The sequence below is a fragment of the Sycon ciliatum genome, chromosome 6 (assembly GCF_964019385.1).
Source record: "Sycon ciliatum chromosome 6, ocSycCili1.1, whole genome shotgun sequence".
Taxonomy (NCBI): domain Eukaryota; kingdom Metazoa; phylum Porifera; class Calcarea; order Leucosolenida; family Sycettidae; genus Sycon; species Sycon ciliatum.
In genome coordinates, this window is record NC_088648.1 from 25,875,525 (window position 1) to 25,881,181 (window position 5,657).

The window sequence follows — 5,657 nt, forward strand, 5'->3', positions numbered from 1 at the left end:
AAACCGGTTTTCGACCGGTTGAAATTGTTGGCGACCGGTTGAAAAGTTACAAATCAGTTGCAACCGCCCGTACTTTTCTGTGGGTGAATGGAGCTGCTTATATCTTTGCTACACACCAGCACCAAGAAATCTGTTAAATTGCTGTCGAGTGCCATATTTGGGTTGTATTTTGAAAAAAATTTCGGGGGGACCCCCGGACCCCCCAACTCTTCATTGGACCATAACCAGTTGGAAATTCGTCCTAGAATATACCCTGCTCTCTCTCTCTCTCTCTCTCTTCTCTCTCTCTCTCTCTCTCTCTCTCTCTCTCTCTCTCTCTCTCTCTCTCTCTCTCTCTCTCTCTCTCTCTCTCTCTCTCTCTCTCTCTCTCTCTCTCTCTCTCTCTCTCTCTCTCTCTCTCTCTCTCTCTCTCTCTCTCTCTCTCTCTCTCTCTCTCAAGTCAATATAATTATGGTTGGAATTTGTTTTACCAGCAGAAAGAGTGGTCGGGTGGGTGGATGGATGCTGAAGATACTGAAATGTTTCATTTTGAAAGCAATCGTCAACCCTGGATTGTCCCTAAGGGGAATCCAAGAGTTGTCTATTATTAATACCTGTTATCTATTGTTAATACCTGTTATCTATTGTTCTTTGCTATTCGTTCCTGTACACTATACATGCCTTATCAACAGGTCGAGGAACGGTTGACAATGCCTCTCGGCCATCTCCAAGTGTGGAGTTGCCACCCACTACGTCACTGACCCATGCAGTGGCATCGGATCCTGTTGCAGCGGCGGTCTCAAACCCAGCTTCATTGGTGTCTGATTCGAGTGCAGTAGCTCTGCTAGCAGAATACCCGCACCGAGCACAGCCTCCCATTGTGTCCGTGCCTGCATCTACGTCTGCCATGTCTTCTTCTTCCGCTGGAGTGAGCCCTGATACGTCCGGTGCAGCCACAGATTCTCCTGAAGTGGATTTTTCCTCTGGACCGCGTCTTACAGGTCAGGAATTGCAAGGTTGAAAGAGCATACAGTTTGTGTAACTAACAGATACATGTGCGCATACCAGCTACAATTACCTCCAGTGATCACCTGTTTACTCATACAGTGCAGCAAGGCATGAATATGCGTTTTTCCATGTGCTGTTTTGTAATTCTCTGCTTCGGTCAACGGCGCATGAAATTGATATTAGACACCCTTAGCAAACTATGCTATTTTTATGGTACTTGTACCTTGATCACCTATATAGCGTTGAAGTTGCAACGTAAAAACGTTATGGAGGCTGATTTATCGTTGTGACAAACGGTACGTTTTTGGGCCAAATATTCCATATAACCAGGCAGGCACAGTGGGTTGGTCTAAGACCATGATTGAGATACGAGAGGTACCTGGTTCAAGTCCTGCCTGGGAGCGTTTTTCCAGCCGTGCTGCTACCCACAGTCAACTGGGAACTTTGGCCAGGCACAAAAGGTACATGGATGCAGCTAATGGGGTCGTTCCCGGCACTTGTGCCAGTGGTTGTGAGACTTATCCACTCACCTCCACCGTTAGGCGCTGCATCTGCCGCTAGGGTTTGCCGGGTGTTAGCGGCCGTCGTGAGTTCCCTTCGGGAACGGATACGATATTTTACTCTTTTTAACTTTTTATTCCATAGTGCATACGTATTTCACTTTGGATCGCTTATATTGCGCCATAAAATTGTACCGCCCGGAATAAAAGCTATTCTCATGGCAACAGCGTGCTAAAAATAGCGTCTATCTTGCTAAAGGTCGAAACCAAATCACGATAACTTTCCCCTTACGGTAACACCGTTACAACACGTTTTTTTTGCTAAGGGTGTCTATTGATGTTCACCACCACGTAACAGCTAGCTTGGTTTTGCTCTCTGCCGGTCTGCCTGGGTAGCACGAGCAATGATCACCATCTCTCAGCATACAGTCAGTTCTGTGTGTGGAATGTCTCAGTTGCACTCACCATAGTCTATGTGCAAGTTCCCTGATTTGACACACAAAGGCTGGGGATGATGCAGAGATTGACATGAATTCTCTGTATTCTTATCTGTCTCGGTATCTTTGTTTGCTTGTACATGTGCCCCCCTCTCTCTATGTATCTCAGGGAGGCAGTCAGTAAGACAGATCGCTTCTGAAACGTGGAACTTCCTGTGCAGGTTTCAGAGCATCATCATCGTTGTGATCGTGTTTCTCTTGGCGGACAGGATCTGGAAATTTCTGGGATACTGACGCTTATTGGTGAGATTTCCGAAACCGTTCTTTCTCCGTACAGGCCTCTCTACAAATAGGAAATGCACGCCATGCAGCAAACAAGTTTGACTTTTCCTGCACACTCAAACTCCCCAGATCCGGACACCCCTAATCTGGGCATGTCCGTTTACCGGACACCTTCCTGATCCATGTAGAGTCACAAAATAGGCTTTCAACTACACTAAAACCTGTCAAGGCCACCACTCGGATAAGGTGACCACCTGTCCTAGACGACCACTGAGACCAGGACGAGGGGTTGCTATCTCCAGCGTCATGCCCTTGACATAAGGAGACCACCTGGTTACAGAGACCACCTTTTGAAGGTCCTATCAGCAGCCGTCGTCTTAGACAAGTGTCACTGTAAATACGGCTCCAAAATTTGATTGGCATAAGAAAATGTGTACTAATGTCTTGCGTACAGTAAGTGTGTATATTCAGAGCTACGGGCAATTCCTAGTTACATGCAGGCCTTGGTCCTGACCTGCCCGAATCTGGGGAGTTCTACTGTTACTTTCCAGTGGTAATCAGTGGTGTTGGCCGGTGCGTATCTCTGCATCCCCACCGCCTCATTATGTCCACAAGGAGCACGAGTTTCAAAGCCTGAAGTAGAAGATCTCTGCTGGGATGACGCCAGCACCATAGCATCATAACATAGTGGTAGAGCCTTGCTGACCTATAGTGAAGGTCCCTGGTTCGAGTCCAGGTGGTTACTGACAATGGTTGCTTCAGACCTTCGCTCTCTCTCTCTCTCTCTCTCTCTCTCTCTCTCTCTCTCTCTCTCTCTCTCTCTCTCTCCTCTCTCTCTCTCTCTCTCTCTCTCTCTCTCTCTCTCTCTCTCTCTCTCTCCTGTCTCTGTCTCTATCTCTGTCTCTGTCTCTGTCTCTGTCTCTGTCTCTGTCTCTGTCTCTGTCTCTGTCTCTGTCTCTGTCTCTGTCTCTGTCTCTGTCTCTGTCTCTGTCTCTCTCTGTCTCTCTCTTTGTCTCTTTGTCTCTCTCTCTCTCTCTCTCTCTCTCTCTCTCTCTCTCTCTCTCTCTCTCTCTCTCTCTCTCTCTCTCTCTCTCTCTCTGTCTCTCTCTCTCTCTGTCTCTCTCTCTGTCTCTGTCTCTCTGTCTCTGTCTCTGTCTCTCTCTCTCTCTCTCTCTCTCTCTCTCTCTCTCTCTCTCTCTCTCTCTCTCTCTCTCTCTCTCTCTCTCTCTCTCTCTCTCTCTCTCTCTCTCTCTCTCCACTCTACTAATGAATGTGAAGCAGTCACTTTAAATCTCCTTTGAACATGCACTGAGTGAATGTGTGTAATCATGCCAGTAGTGGGTACTTCTAATATACGAAAAAGGTCTCGAGCACGAGAAATAGGTTTCAGCACTCATGCATACGTCAGTGGCAGCCATCAGGCACCACACCTCACTCTCTCTCTCAGTACTGTACCGTGATCGAAACAAAGAGAGTTAAATGTCGTCTCCGTTCCTGGAGGAGCTCACAGCTCACAGCACCCACTACGTGTACCACCGGAAATAATCCAGTAGATCAGGCGGTGCGTACGTAACCGTGGGCCAGGCTGAGAAGGATACATCACATCACATCTCACAATGACTGGCACAATCCATATTGTGCTCCTTGTGCCTGGTCACATTTACCCAATTGGCAGGTGGTAGCAGCACAGCTGCACAATCATGCTCGCATTCTGTAATGACTACGGATATAGCTAATGCAGCTGAGCACCTTCTTGGGAAAACGTTGGCAAACGTTTCATGCGACCTTTCATTACTCAAGGCTAGAACGTCAGAATCTTATGAATCATTATTGAGCCTTTCTGTTGTTTTCTATTGTTTTTTGTTTTGTTTTGATCTTCTCTGCAGGGAGGCTGAACAGTGAGCACGACTACCGACTGGCCGAATATTTAAAAATCATTCAATCAGCTGCTGCAATTGCGGTCACGGCATTCTTGCTATCCCCGTGATTTGTCCATCTACCTGTAGTTATGGCCATCTTTCCCCATGCCCATGGAGGAGCCGTTTCGCAATTCCGTGATGACTTCATTTGTTTTTTTGTTTTTCTTTTTTTTTTGTTGTCCAAGACTGGCTGTTATCACAACCTCACAGTCAGTCACCAATACGCTGTACTTGAAACTGTGATTCTGCAGTTGCCATGGCAATGACGTTAGTCACTGCATTCGTCTGAGTCGCACCGCAAACCAATTGACAGGCCGAAATAACGTTGTGCACAAGCACACTTGATTCTTTGACTCTTTGCCGTGATAATGATGCAGACTTTATTCGATGAACCTTTCCTCTTTCAGGTCGTCTCCTTCCGCTGTTTGAGAGTGGCAGACTCAACTGAGCATTATTATGCTCTACAACCATAATTTAATCCTTAGACATTTGAAATTCTCCCATGTCCCTCTTAGAGATTTTACTTTTTCTTTGGTTGTGTGTGTGTGTGTGTGTGTGTGTGTGTGTGTGTGTGTGTGTGTATGTGTGTGTGTGTGTGTGTGTGTGTGTGTGTGTGTGTGTGTGTGTGTGTGTGTGTGCGTACGCGCGTTTGGAGTGTGGATATGGGTGTGCTAGTGAATGTATTTCCCTAGCTGTGTTGAGCTCCGCTTTCAGTTTTAAGATCATGACACGTTGGAACGTGGATGTGCTACCCCCCCTCCCCCCCCCCCCATTTTTCATCTTATCTGCAGGCAGATTTGCTCATCCTCGTCTTTATATTTTCATGTCAATTTGCTATTTTTCTGATGCTTTCTGCTTTCATGACGATAGCAGGCATTCTTCACTAAAGCATTGTCTTTTAGGTCGTAGTAATAATTTTTATTGGTAGTTGCCGACATACTGTGTTTTTTTTTCTCCGCAAAATCCACATATCTCCAGCCACTGGGGTGAGTAATGGAGTGTGGTGGTGGGGCACATTTAAGGCCGTTATTACACTACGGCACGTGCCTCGCGTCTCACATCACGTGCTCCGTCTCACGGCAGAGCTCGGATCGGGGGAAAACGCTGACCTGCCCTCGAAAGCCCAAGTCTGGATTTGCTCACAGCACGGCTCGCGTTCGGATCACGTGACCCGAAACCGTCAGAATCTGATCAAACTTGAGCTAGACAGTAGTGTAAACGCGAGCCGCGAGTCGTGGTGTATTTTTACGGCCTAAGCTCATTCGACCAGAGTGTCCTGACCTGACAGTCTATACTGTGTTCTTTGTGTGTTCTTTGCTTGGCAAGCTTTTGAGCCGACGTATGGCGTTCATGGGAACCATGGATACCTCCCAGGTTACCTGCCTGCTTTCAAAGTATCAGGCCGTGTTTGCATGCATGTCCGAAGTGGATCGCAGAGAGCATTAATTTTCACATTATGCATTGGCATCTCGGGACAATCTGAGGGTAGCGGTCCTACTTGTAGTATGTAGTACTAGCGGATACGCGTTGTT

General features: G+C 47.1%; 1 long non-coding RNA gene across 1 annotated transcript; it reads left to right on the forward strand.

Moving 5' to 3' along the window:
- The first annotated feature begins 641 nt into the window (after nucleotides 1-641).
- On the forward strand, nucleotides 642-5,060 carry LOC135819794 (uncharacterized). The gene is made up of 3 exons (XR_010553979.1): nucleotides 642-980; nucleotides 2,094-2,227; nucleotides 4,093-5,060. It is a non-coding gene; the product is annotated as an uncharacterized LOC135819794 (long non-coding RNA).
- The last annotated feature ends 597 nt before the right edge of the window (nucleotides 5,061-5,657 follow it).